This window comes from Erpetoichthys calabaricus, chromosome 2 (genome assembly GCF_900747795.2).
Source record: "Erpetoichthys calabaricus chromosome 2, fErpCal1.3, whole genome shotgun sequence".
Classification (NCBI taxonomy): domain Eukaryota; kingdom Metazoa; phylum Chordata; class Cladistia; order Polypteriformes; family Polypteridae; genus Erpetoichthys; species Erpetoichthys calabaricus.
This window is the reverse complement of record NC_041395.2, coordinates 139,110,457-139,125,390: the sequence shown is the minus strand read 5'-3', so window position 1 is coordinate 139,125,390 and position 14,934 is coordinate 139,110,457. Positions and strand designations below refer to the sequence as shown.

General features: G+C 39.9%; 1 protein-coding gene and 1 long non-coding RNA gene across 2 annotated transcripts in view; one reads left to right on the top strand and one right to left on the bottom strand.

The window, feature by feature from the left end:
• Positions 1 to 14,934, bottom strand: part of LOC114646399 (uncharacterized) — a 113,825-nt gene that overhangs the window by 78,822 nt on the left and 20,069 nt on the right. The gene's annotated exons all lie outside the window — the stretch shown is intronic.
• Positions 1 to 14,934, top strand: part of pde6d (phosphodiesterase 6D, cGMP-specific, rod, delta) — a 57,615-nt gene that overhangs the window by 37,306 nt on the left and 5,375 nt on the right. The gene's annotated exons all lie outside the window — the stretch shown is intronic.

Genomic DNA, 14,934 nt, shown 5'->3' with positions numbered 1-14,934 from the left:
GTATAATATTAACAATAACAGCAGCTCTCTACTCAAAGCGGTAAACTCGAGAAGCTGCTAGCATCGAACCCAGAAGCTCTTGATTGGGAGTCAGCAGTTGTGTGTGGGAACTGTTAACATTTGAATGTGATGATTGTATATAAAACTTGTGCACGAACCAGACTGGGATAACTGTGGATGTGGATGTGAGTGGTGTGTGTGACTGAGAATGACTGGTGTGAAGCCTGAAGTCCAAATATCAAATAAACACTTTCACAAGTACAAGTATAACAGAACAAGTGCGCTTTTATTCAAGAAGAAAAAAGAAAGCAGGTTGCGGTAAGCAGTTGATGCGACTGCTTGCGTAGTGCAATCCTAAGAACTGCCCAATCAAGAGCTTCTGGGTTTGATGCTGGCAGCTTCTCAAGTTTGCCGTTTTGAGTAGAAAGCTGCTATTAGTGTTAATATTATAGGGTTATATGTTAGGGTTATATTATTATCGAAAATTGCCAAAACAACTAGACACAAACACACGTGGGGCAACACTGCTGCGTATATTTTTACTGCTGCGTAGCGAGACTTGAGAGTGCGGGAAACTGGCGCTGCCAACAGCTGGCAGGGGAAACAGTCAAACGCGTCGAACAGTCGTAACTTGCATAGGTCGTATGTCGACGAGTACCTGTATATATATATATATATATATATATATATATATACACACACATGCATGCAGTTTCAATAACATAGAAATCAATATAAACAACATTAACATCATTATCATATGAGAATATGAAGTAATATATAAGAAGCACATTTCATATAAATATAAATTATTAAACAGTAAAATCTTCTTCTGTAATGTGCTACCGTGGCTATTCGTTTGTCTGTCCAGGATTTAAAATCACCTGTAGCTCGCAAACCGTTTCACCTATTGACTTGAAATCTGGTACACATATAGAACGTCACGTCTACTATCCGCTTTATGGGTGATGATTGTATTACTCTTTTTATCCATCCATCCATCCATCCATTTTCCAACCCGCTGAATCTGAACACAGGGTCACGGGGGTCTGCTGGAGCCAATCCCAGCCAACACAGGGCACAAGGCAGGAAACAATCCTGGGTTTTTATCTTTATTTTATTTTATTGTAGAATCAACTCCTATCTGCGCACACCAGGGCGGCCGTGGGCGGATGCGTATGGTGTATTCACTCCACGTTATCGTGCATTGCGCTGTCACTGGTATTTTGATAAAAGAATTTGAACAACATATAAGAAGCGTATAAATTATTAAACAGTAAAACATTAACATTTAAGAAGTAAAGTTACATTAAGTACTACTGCAGTGCCTTCGGGTATACCTCATTTTTTGTTTGCTCATTACATGCTTAAATGTATACATTTTTTGGTGCACCTACCCGAGAACACGCGACATATAACCGAGCGTGGGAGAAGCATGGATTTTAAACACGCGTTGAGTTCATCTGCTGGTCTCCCTCGTGAAATAACTGGTAATGTTTGACTAAAATCTACAGCGAGTAAAACGACATTACCTCCTATTTTTTTTTTTACGATCTCTGAGATCTTGCTTTTTTCGGTTCAAGGCTTCATAAGCTCTTTTATGTTCTATGGTGTACTTATCCCAAGCCATCATCTTTGAATGTTGCAAGACTTTTGCCTTGTATGTAGATCGGGGTAATTACATTCATTGCATTCCTAGTCTGAATCACAATCCGATTGTATGGGTGGTTACCTGGCACTGTAGGGTTGCTACCCGTCCTTTAAAATACGGAATCGTCCCGTATTTGAGAATGAAATTGCGCGTCCCGTTTTGAATCAATACAGGACGGAATTTGTCCCGTATTTTTTTTATCATTTTTTTTAAAGCAGCGTCTCATGCAAATCATCCCACACGCATTTTATGAAGATGCCTCCTTTCCTACTTTTGATTGGGTAATACTTGATGCCATCGTTAGTTTGATTGGTCTTTTTAACTGTCCAGTGAGGAGGGCGGGTCTTTTAAGTAGAGTCTGCAAACTGTTGGCACTGGGATGTGGCACCCGCTGCAGTATGCGTCCCTTATTTTTTTGTATTAAAAGTGGTAACCCTACCTGGCAGGTAACACTTATGTTTGGTCATGAAGTCGTCTAAAATTAGCCACGTGCCCTCTTAATTGTGAGAAGCAGATATATATAGCCAAATTCTCGCGCTTCGTTGCGGCGAAGTACTGCTTTTAATTTTTTAAGAAGAAAGTAAAACCTTTTTAAACGGATCGAAAATATACCAATAACAATTTGTTAAGGATCTGTTTTTTTGTGAACCTCGCTTTTCACAGCTGTCCCGCTACGGCGTGTGTTTCGTTTATTTGACAGTATGTAGATCGTGGTAATTAAATTCATGGCATTCGTTTTCTGAATCACAATCTGACTGTATGGATGGTTACCTGCCAGGTTACGCTTGTGGTTGGTCAGGAAGTCGCCTTACATCTGCCACGTGCCCTCTTTCTGTTCCCAGAAGCTGATCATAGAATGGTTTTAATAGTTTACTTTCAAATAATGCAAAGAGTATGTGACACGTGTTTCTCCTTAATTCTGGGCTCATCAGGCATACATACTCACTGCATCCCCTCTCGAGAATCGAATATCGTCAGCGCCAGAGTTGAAGCCCCTAACGTTGCGGTCAGCAAGTGGGCTAACATCCGCCATGTGCCGTCTTTCAGTTGCGAGAGGCAGATCATAGAATGGTTGAAACTGTTGCCCCTAACGTTGCGCTACGGCGTGTGGTTCGTTTATACCTCGTGTCTTCTCATTAAACTTTTATCTCGCGAATATGTTATTGCAATCCGCAGCGGGAGCGTTTCTATAAACTTAATTTAAACTTACGTTTTACACCGTGCTTTGTTTCCCTTATGAACATGCTTGTATGCTTCACTCGCTCCCTTCTCAATTGTTTAATGAATTTTTTGTTCTTCGCTGTTTGCGGCTCCTCCTTCATTTGTCCCTACTGCATTCACAGTCTTTTCACGTTATTGCAATCCGCAGCGGGAGCGTTTCTATAAACTTAATTTAAACTTACGTTTTACACCGTGCTTTGTTTCCCTTATGAACATGCTTGTATGCTTCACTCGCTCCCTTCTCAATTGTTTAATGAATTTTTTGTTCTTCGCTGTTTGCGGCTCCTCCTTCATTTGTCCCTACTGCGTTCACAGTCTTTTCACGTGATGACGTGACACTCAACTCCTCCTCCCACGGCCATCGAGCTGCCGTCCATTACAGTATATTGTGAAAAAAGAGGTTCCAGTTATGACCATTACGCATTGAATTTCGAAATGAAACCTGCCTAACAGTAAGCTGTAAGGAATCAGCCTGCCAAATTTCAGCCTTCCACCTACACGGGAAGTTGCAGAATTAGTGATGAGTCAGTCAGTCAGTCAGTCAGTCAGTCAGTGAGGGCTTTGCCTTTTATTAGTATAGATTCACTAAACCGACAGGGCACGCAAGACAACCATGGGATACGCACGACATAGCCACACCTGCCAACTCACAGAGACCCGCCCACCAACGCTAAGACCATGGGATACGACGACAACTCACAGAGCCACGCCCACCAACTCTAAGAATTCACTGTCCATGGCAAGCAAGACAGAGCCCCGCCCACCAACAATTCGAGCGAGAGCGAAAGCATTTGCCAAGAATGTTTTCATTAATCAAGAACAAAAGTCGGAGGTTCGTAGACGATCACATACCGTCGTAGTACCGACCATAACTGATGACGACTGGCGATCCGGCTGCGTTATTCCCATGACCTGCCGGGCAGCCGACCGGGTAACCAAAGTCTTTGGGTTCCAGGGGGAGTATGGTTGCAAAGCTGAAACTTAAAGGAATTGACGGAAGGGCACCACCAGGTGTGGAGCCTTTCGCTTCATTTGACTCAACACAGGAAACCTCGCCCGGACACGGAAAGGATTGACAGATTGATAGCTCTTTCTCCATTCTGTGGGTGGTGGTGCATGGCCGTTCTTAGTTGGTGGAGCGATTTGTCTGGTTAATTCCGATAACGAACGAAACTCCCTCCTGCTAAATAGTTACGCGACCCCCGAGCCGTCGGCATCCAACTTCTTAGAGGGACAAGTGGCGAGGAATTCCCAGTAAGTACGGGTCATACGCTCGCACTGATTAAGTCCCTGCCCTTTGTACACACCCCCTGTTGCTACTACCATGGTTGGGTAACTTGGTGGATTATATATAGAAAAGCAGCCGGAACCGCAAAGAACAATGAAACGTCAACATGGCTCAGAGGCTCATGTGGACTGTAGCAGAGACGAAAGCGACTTAGGCGATGTTTGGAAAATGAAACGTCAGTGTGACTCACAGGTGCTTGTGGACTGTACACAGACGAAAGCGACTCAGGTGAGGAGTTGAGAGCGGGCACATGAGCAAGCAGTGCGTACTGAACGATGACTAAGAGATGACTAAGAAAACAGCAGACTAGAATGGCATGGGGGGGGGGGGGGGGGGGTAATAAAGCTATATAAGTGAAGATACTCTTATTATGACCACGAGGAAAAGGCTAACAAAATTTCTGGGTACATAAAAAAGAATCTCAAAATGTAATTGATGTAATCAGTATTACAGAGGAAATTAAAAGCATTGAATGTAAAGAAATAACATATATTTAAGGAATGATTCAAGATGTCATACATGTCTGAATGCACAGAAAGTCAGGCTCCTTCCAAAGATTTTCTTGATAAACTTCAGATGCCCCAACATGATGAATGACATATAGAGAAGCTGGGTGGATTTTTGAAGCTTTCTGTAATTTAAGATCTTTACAGATGAGGAAAGATGCAGGGCAAGATGGAGATGTATAAGAATTTTATTAAAAAAACAAACACTAATAAATGTCTGTTAGTACTAGGGAAGTGAAAAACAGTAAGAGCACTTTTTACCTAAAAAAAGACACTATGTCAGGCATTATTCATTCTTTCATAAACAATAAATAAATAAATAATCCACAAGAATGTGCTTCTGCTCTGGTGAGTAGCTCTTAAGATACAACCAAAGCTCACAGAAGCACAAAAGAAAATTTAATGCAACCATTACTATCTTGATGCAGAAAAACCCTAGAGTTCAATGGAGTTATGTTACACAATTACGTTATTGTGTATGTTCAGGTCTGGAACCAACTAATGTGCATGACTTAAACTATTGTAATGTACCACAAGACATTCATGTTTATGTGGATGATGTGAACTATGAATATTTTACTTTTGACTGGAAAAAGATAATAGGTGCCCTCTGTCACAAATACAACAGAATTTGCAGCTGCTATTGAATCACTTGCCATATACATTCACAAACAACAAGGTCTTCTGAGAATTTTAAGGGATGATCTTCAATAATAAGTAAGTCTTAGTGACATGATACTTTATATTATCATATTCACCATTACCAAGAAGTGTCGTCATCTTCTTTCGGCTGCTCCCATTAGGGGTTGCCACAGCAGATCATCTTTGTCTGCATATTGATTTGGCAAAATTTTACACCGGATGCCCTTCCTGACGTAACCCTCCCCATTTATCCAGGTTTGGGATCGGCACAAAGAAACACTCTGGTTTGTGCATCCCTGTAGCTGGTTTACCATTACCAAGTGTAATAGCTATATTTATGGGTTTAGAATTAACATAAATAAATAAATAAAAATTACTACTAGTCAGTACTGTTGCATGTTGTTTAAAGATTTCTTGATATGCATCACTGTCTGCATCTATTGCTCATTGCCATCACTAAAGTGGGCATTCAGTGGCTCAACACTTGTTCAAATGATGCTAATGTCAAGTACATGACAATCGTCTTTTTCAAACAACTTTTTCACTTGGGAAGTTTTCAGTAGGTGGTAGCTGTCAGCAATGAAGCAATTAGAGACTTATTGTATAGTTCAGTGCATCCGGCAAGAATTCACAACGCATCACTTTTTTCACATTTTGTTATGTTACAGCCTTATTCCAAAATGGATTAAATTCATTTTTTTCCTCAGAATTCTACACACAACACCCCATAATGACAACATGAAAAAAGTTTACTTGAGGTTTTTGCAAATTTATTAAAAATAAAAAAAACTGAGAAATCACATGTACATAAGTATTCACAGCTTTTGCTCAATACTTTGTCGATGCACCTTTGGCAGCAATTACAGCCTCAAGTCTTTTTGAATATGATGCTACAAGCTTGGCACACCTGTCCTTGGCCAGTTTCGCCCATTCCTCTTTGCAGCACCTCTCAAGCTCCATCAGGTTGGATGGGAAGCGTTGGTGCACAGCCATTTTAAGATCTCTCCAGAGATGTTCAATCGGATTCAAGTCTGGGCTCTGGCTGGGCCACTCAAGGACATTCACAGAATTGTCCTGAAGCCACTCCTTTGATATCTTGGCTGTGTGCTTAGGATTGTTGTCCTGCTGAAAGATGAACCGTCGCCCCAGTCTGAGGTCAAGAGTGCTGTGGAGCAGGTTTTCATCCAGGATGTCTCTGTACATTGCTGTAGTCATCTTTCCTTTTATCCTGACTAGTCTCCCAGGCCCTGCCACTGAAAAACTTCCCCACAGCATGATGCTGCTATCACCATGCTTCACTGTAGGGATGGTATTGGCCTGGTGATGAGTGGTGCCTGGTTTCCTCCATACGTGACACCTGGCATTCACACCAAAGAGTTCAATCTTTGTCTCATCAGACCAGAGAATTTTCTTTCTCATGGTCTGAGAGTCCTTCAGGTGCCTTTTGGCAAACTCCAAGCGGGCTGCCATTTGCCTTTTACTAAGGAGTGGCTTCCGTCTGGCCACTCTACCATACAGACCTGATTGGTGGATTGCTGCAGAGATGGTTGTCCTTCTGGAAGGTTCTCCTCTCTCCACAGAGGACCTCTGGAGCACTGACAGAGTGACCATCAGGTTCTTGGTCACCTCTAAGGCCCTTCTCCCCCGATTGCTCAGTTCAGATGGCTGGCTAGCTCTAGGAAGAGTCCTGGTGGTTTCAAACTTCTTCCACTTACGGATGATGGAGGCCACTGTGCTCATTGGGACCTTCAAAGCAGCAGAAATTTTTCTGTAACCTTCCCCAGATTTGTGCCTCGAGACAATCCTGTCTCGGAGGTCTACAGACAATTCCTTTGACTTCATGCTTGGTTTGTGCTCTGACATGAACTGTCAACTGTGGGACCTTATATAGACAGGTGTGTGCCTTTCCAAATCATGTCCAATCAACTGAATTTACCACAGGTGGACTCCAATTAAGCTGCAGAAACATCTCAAGGATGATCAGGGGAAACAGGATGCACCTGAGCTCAATTTTGAGCTTCATGGCAAAGGCTGTGAATACTTATGTACGTGTGCTTTCTCAATTTTTTTATTTTTAATAAATTTGCAAAAACCTCAAGTAAACTTTTTTCACGTTGTCATTATGGGTTGTTGTGTGTAGAATTCTGAGGAAAAAAATGAATTTAATCCATTTTGGAATAAGGCTGTAACATAACAAAATGTGGAAAAAGTGATGCGCTGTGAATACTTTCCGGATGCACTGTATATAATAATAATAATTTGCAGGTTTCAAGCATTTTCTTCTCAACTTTAACCTCTAAACAGTAATTTTGCTAAGGGCTGGTTCTGTATCTTGCACCCAATGCTGCCAGGATAGGCGTAGATAGGATGTATAACAGAGAAGGGGAATGTCCCCACACCACCCCCATGTAACAACAAATGGGGGACTTTTATTGGCTTGGCTACAGGCAGGTGTTTCAGTGTAGAGCGTATAATGAATGATATGATCATTATGGACTACCTGATTTATTATAATATGTGCTATAAAAAAAATTATTCATTGACATTTTCTCTCCAATAACTGAAAAATAAACACTTCTTGAAATCAGTACCAAACTAAAAATTCAAATATTATTATACAATTACTACATGAATTACTAAATACCAGAATAATTTAGGATATTTTCATTTACCCACACTCTTTTGTAGCCAAACACTTTTCAAAGCATGTATTCAGAAAACTACTTTGTCAGATTTGTGACATGCTGCTGTGCGATTTGTTCTAATCAACAAATGGAGGAGTTATTAGGTGGTTAAACCCTTTGCAAAAAATTATGGAATCACTGCTCTTGTAGTATGTTCATTCAGCTGTATTACTTTGTTGCAAAAAAACAAATCGCAGATATGACACAAGATTATTTTCTTTAACAGCTGAATATTCTAGCATTCTTAAACAAACCTCAAGAAAAATTAAATTAAATTGTTGCAATTAATGGCACATTTTTTGGTCAGACTAAGTAGAGGAAAAATCATAGAATTCTTTAATGATGAGGAAAAAATTACGGAATCATTAATCCAAAATATTTAAATTAGTACTTTGTTGTACCGCCTGTGGCTTTTAGAACAGCTTGAATTATTTGAAGCATGGACTTCACTAATGGAATGTGAATGATGAAGAATATTGTTTTTCAACTTTCTTGTATAGCAGTTGAGAGATGGACCATTTTTTTCAACTTCCACCATAAATTTGTTTGCTGGCCATGTCATTGAGTTGATATGCCTTTTCGGAAGAAATGTTTTAATGTTGTTTGCACTGTGGAAAGATCCATAATCATCCTGAAAAATGACTTCGTCACCAAGCCTACTTTCAATTGATAAATTGAGAAAAAGTATTCAAAACTTCAATATACACCTGTGCATTTACTGTAGAGGTAATGATTGCCATCTTTCCTGGTCCTTTATCTGACATGCAACCCCATATCACTGTGGAAATTTACTTGTTTCCTTCAGGCAGTCCATCCATCCATCCATTATCCAACCCGCTATATCCTAACTACAGGGTCATGGGGGTCTGCTGGAGCTAATCCCAGCCAACACAGGGCGCAAGGCAGGAAACAAATCCTGGGCAGGGCGCCAGCCCACCGCAGCCTTCTGGCAGTCATCTTTCTATATTTCATTGGGATGGCACCAAACAAAAGTTCCAGCATCATCTCCTTGGTCAATACACATTTTTGATTCATCACTGAATATTACTTTCATCCAATCATCCACAGTCCTTGACTGCTTCTCTTTAGCCCACTGTAACCTTATTTCCTCCAGTTTAGGTGTTAATGATAGTTTACGTTTGGCTTTTCTGTATGTAAATCCCATTTCCTTCAGCCAATTTCTTACAGTGTGGTCAGAAACATTGATGACTCCTTTACGCCCATTTGCTTTTTATTTCTTTTGTTGTGCGTTTTCTATTTTCCAGGCATATTTATTTGAGTTTTTTGACTGGAATGCTTTGATGTCCGCCATGGTCTACCTGTATATTTCCCTTTTCCCAACTTTCCCATTTTGCTTTTACTTGCTCCAAATTTTAGACACAGCTGACTGGGAACAACAAACATCCTTTGCCACACTTCATGTTGAATTACCTTCTTGAAGGAGTTTTAAAATCCTTTCCATTGTTTCAACAAACAGCTGTCTTGCAGGGTTCCCACGCGTCCTGGAAAACCTGAAAATTTTGAGGGTTATTTTCCAGTCATTGAAATGACCTGGAAACTGATCGAAATGGCCAAATGTCTTGGAAATAATCTTTCTTGTCCTGGAATTTTATTTCTGTTTTCGCTTTTTAATTTTTCTGTTTGAAACAGCTTGCTGTTCGTAAGTCTAGATATGATGACAGCTGAGCTAGGTCGTGGCCTCTGCTGCGCAATGTCTCCACCTACTGAGACATGTATAGGCAATTATATTTGAGTTTTGACCTTCGTTGCTCTAGCTTGTCAGTAGCTGACAGGAGAACAACAGAACATCAGTTCATCACGTGAAATTTCTGCTGAGTGCATGACTGTAAGTATGACCACGGTGCATATGGTGCAACTGACAGTTTTGTTACTTTATACCGTCTGATGTGGACCCAGGTTGCATATTAAACATGTCAAGTAAATCGGCGATGCTAATTTCTGTTAGCCTGTTAATGGCAATTCCCATTAGGTGTTAGCATATTATTTGAAGAAGACAGGTCTAAGGAGGCCCCAGATATCAGAAGCTTGATAAACCTAGGAACCTGTGGTCTTCATACAGTTCATGGAAGCTTCCAACAAGGCGAGAAGGAAAGTGGATGGAAGATAGGTGACAAACTAAGAGCCCTTTGGCAGCTTTTTCATGACACACCAGACAGACGGGATGACTTTATTGAAATTACCAAAACATCAACATTCCCTCTGATATTCTGTGTTCAAAGGTGGGTGGAGGTCTTGCCAGTGGCAGAGAGAGCACTTAAGATGTGGCCACATGTTGAAATATTTGTCGACAATTACAAGAAACTGCCAAAGAGTAAAATGCCAACGTCAACATCATACACTGTGGTCAGAGAGGCTGTTGGTGACCCCCTTTTTGAGGCAAAATTACAGTTTTTTGCCTATGTGGCAAGGCAGCTGAAACCCTTTCTTGAGACTTTCCAGACTGATGCCCCCATGATGCCATTTTTGGCAAAAGACCTTCAGGCCCTTCTGAAGAGTTTGATTTCATGCTTTATGAAGAGGGAGGTACTGGATAACATCAAAACACCTGTCCAAATGCTTAAAATTGATGTACTGGACAAAACACTCCATTTGCCACTGGAAGAGGTGGATCTTGGCTTTGCCACCAAACAAGCTCTTGAGAAAGCCTCAGAGAAGCTGCTTGAAAAACCGCTGCCGGGTCAACAATTCCAGAGAGAATGTGTAGCCTTCCTGTCCACAACAGCAAAGAAACTGCTGGACAAATGCCCTTTGAATTATGCAGCAGTAAGGCACATGGCATGCCTAGATCCAGTAACTATGATCAGCGATGAAAGGCGTGCCATCTCCATGTTTGAGAAGCTCTTACAGCTGCTTCTTAACGCCAAATGGCATACAGCAGAGGACTATGACCAAATCCTGAGTGAGTACAAGATGTTCCTCACTGAAATGGTGCAGCACCATAAGGAGGAATTTCAAGGGTATAGAAGTAGCTCCTGTCGGCTGGACATTTTCATGGGAAGATTTGCTGGTGACAAAGCAGAGTACGCAATTCTGTGGAAATCAATGAAAGACCTGTTCACATTGTCACATGGGCAAGCAGCGGTCGAAAGAAGGTACTCTGTGAATAAGGACATGCTGGTTACAAATCTGAAAGGAAGGACTCTGATGTCTCTTCGCCTAATCCAAGATTCTTTGACTGGTGGCTAATTTGATGGAGTATTGCCAAAGCCCCTCTTACAGCATTGCAGAAATGCCAGGATGCTGTATGTCCAATACCTTGATGATGAAAAAAAGAAGGAAAAGGAAACTGAAGATGACAAGCAAAGAGAAGAGCTCCGCTATGAAATCACAAAAGTGGCAGCAAAGAGACAGAAAATAATCACTAGCTTTGAGGCAATGCAAGAAGAAGCAGATGCAATGGCAGAGAAGGCTGAGAGAAAACAGGACTTTACACTGCTCACAAAATCTAATGCCTATCGTAAAAGTGTTGCTGAAAAAAAGAAAGAGGTCATCAGTCTGGATGCAGTTTTATCAGACCTCAAGGAGCAACACCAGCATTGTTTCTAAACCTAGGCCTACACCAGATGCCTTTTTCATAGGTTACCCTACAGTGACTTACAGATTGTTTTTTTTCCAATATACTGGAGTTCAGGCTCTTATCCTTTGTTCCTAGTATTCTTTCTAGTTTAACCAAGTTTTCAACTCAGGAATTGATAGCAAGGCTATCATGATTTAAAATGGATGTATTTTGCTTCTTTTCCCACAAAGATAAGTTCTTTATTATAATCTTTGTCGTTGACTTATGCAAATTCTACAGCTGCTGCATTCCCAGTAAAGCTACCAGTTGAAAGTTAACTCTGACTTTGTTTTGTCGCGTGCCAATTGTTGCATATATTAGTGTTATAGGCATCATACACATGATATAGGCAATAAATTGGTCTTTATGCAGTTTTGTTTAATACAAACATTGTACATAAATTTATTTGATACAAACAATGACATAATATGTAATATGCAAGTAACTTTTACTGAAATTAGGTCACTATGGTAGCCTATTTCATGGTGTGATCAACAGCTCTATACTGAACATTATGGAATTGCTCAGTATATGTCAGTGTTTGGATAGTTTTCCACAATCCAAGAGGCATTTATTTCTTTAAAAGAGTTTTGCAGTTTAAAACAGTGTGTAACAAAAAGAGGTCAAACAACTCCATTATACATCAGTGCATTAATTGGTGTTGCCTTTATGTAAGTCCCTGCATAATCAAAGAGAAATTAAAATGGTGTTAAGCCTGCGACTAAAGTGTATGACCAGATCCTGTCATGAATTTCCGGAAAAAGTTCCTGGAAACGTCCTGGAAAATGATTCCTTAAAAAGAGTGGGAACCCTGTCTTGTTGGGGTCATGTTTCCCGACAATCAGGCAGGTGCAACAGCTTGGTAAGGTCTGCAAGCACTCCCTTTTAACTGCAGACTAATTGGCCTATTTAGACTTGTGCAGGTATTTGTTTTAGAAATGCAAATTACCAGGTGATTCCATCATTTTTCCTCTACTTGGTTGTAACAAAAATCTACAATTAATTACAACAATTTTAATTTTTTTGAGGCATGTTTTACAATGCCAGAATGTTGAGCTGGTCATATCTGTGGAGACCTGGGTTCGCTTCCCGGGTCCTCCCTGCGTGGAGTTTGCATGTTCTCCCCGTGTCTTCGTGGGTTTCCTCCGGGCGCTCCGGTTTCCTCCCACAGTCCAAAGACATGCAGGTTAGGTGGATTGGTGATTCTAAATTGGCCCTAGTGTGTGCTTGGTGTGTGGGTGTGTTTGTGTGTGTCCTGCGGTGGGTTGGCACCCTGCCCAGGATTGGTTCCCTGCCTTGTGCCCTGTGTTGGCTGGGATTGGCTCCAGCAGACCCCCGTGACCCTGTGTTCGGATTCAGCGGGTTGGAAAATGGATGGATGGAAGAGGTTTGTAATATTAAATGGACAATCAAATGTAATATATCAGAAACACCTGATACTTTACCTATTTTGCATTTTTTTCGATCTATCCCACATAAGTAAACAGACTTAACTATTGATTTGGACAGTATGGCCAGTAATTACTCCTAATTTCAAAGAGTATCTCATTTATTCCTGTACCGTTCAAATATGTGTTATACATGGTTTAACAAATTTAGTAACATTTTAGTTTTTAAGAACTAAAAATCTTATTTTGGCTTCCAACCAACAATAGAAAGTTAGTGTTTGGTAATTTTGTTTACTGCAATGAATTACATTTTTTTTAGTAGTTTCACTAACAATGTGTCCCTGCAGTTATGTCGTTCCGTTAACACACCTTGCATCAGTGGAGAAATTTTCCTTGTGCTTCAAAGCATTATAAACTGAGACTTGTGACTGTCTTGCCAATGCAGAATTTTACAAACACTAAGTAAATTTGCATTTGGAAATTAACATTTAAAACACTTCATTTTGTCACCTTTATAGTTAGATTTGTGGACATGGTGCAAGAGTGCTGCCCTGTCCAAGGTTGGATCCTGTCTCATGGCCAGTGCAGTTGGTATAGGGAATGGTGTCCAATGACACTAATCTGGATAAGCCAATTAGAAAATGGATGGAGGGTTAGACAGATAACTGTAACAATGTTCATAACAATGGGAGGATGAATGTGAAGATTTGTTTTACTGGGCTACTGTATTTCATCATTTGAACTGACTCAAATGCATGATACTACAAACTAAAACAATCGCAATTGACAGTTGATTATCATATTATTGCACTATCAAAGCATACACAAATCCTGTATTTTTCAGCTAATTCGATAATGGGGTAAAAGTGGCAATAATTAAATGTTTTTGCCTTGAAAGCACTGCAGCATTTTCCTGTTTTATTTAGTTAAAGCATTCAGAGTTAATAAGGTGCAATACCAATAATTCCACACTGAAATTCAATCCCCTCTGTAACAAAGCAATGCATCTATAACAAACTTCTTTAGCAACTATTTTCATTATCAATATCATTAGTGACATTGATTAGTTGTTGCAGTCATAGTATTGCAGCAACATTTTAGGTATTTTAATGGGTCTAAAACTTGTGTTAGTTATTGTATGCTTTATTTGACACTGTTAACTTTTCTTAAGTTTTCTAATGATTTTTGATTCAAACAATAACATGTTCTCTTCATTAACAAAGTCAATTCCAGTCTCATTGATACATTTATCAGTGGAGTTCTCAGCAACACTAACAGTTGTTATAGAAATAATGAAAAAATTAAAGTATAATGTTTAATAATAATATATATTTTATTTATATAAAGCACCTTTTCTATGTTCAAAGCTCTTCACACTAATTCAAAAAGAACAACAGGAAATGTATAACATTGGATACAAATATCTGGATAAAACACTAAGTAAAAATAAATACAGGATATACAAAGCATTGAATAGAATATAATACAATAACCACAATGATATACAAAAAAAAAAACTGAACAAATAGCATAGTTTGTGATACAAGCACAAATTATCTTTACCTTGTCTATCCAGATGCTAAACTGAAAGAAAGGCCAGAATGTCAGGGTAAGTTAAATGCCTTCCTGAACAAATGTGTTTTAAGATGTTGTTTGAAAGAAATCATTCCAAAGTCTGTAGAGCTAAAGGCTCTGTCACCCATGGAGTATAGGTTAGTTTGGGGCACAACAAGATTTCTTACTAACTATCATTAGTTGCAAAATTATTACAGAATGTGGAGATGGAGTGATTAAGGTTTTCCTAAGCATTTCACTTGTGAGAGTGGTGTCTCACATATGCACATAGCTTTTTACAAACAGCAGAATAGAGTAACCAAAAACTCACCCATAGAGTAGATTTATTATTTCACATAAACAGAGAGAGTTGTCACTCTTTACTGAATAAAAGTTTTATATGTAGCTGGAAATAGGGCTGTG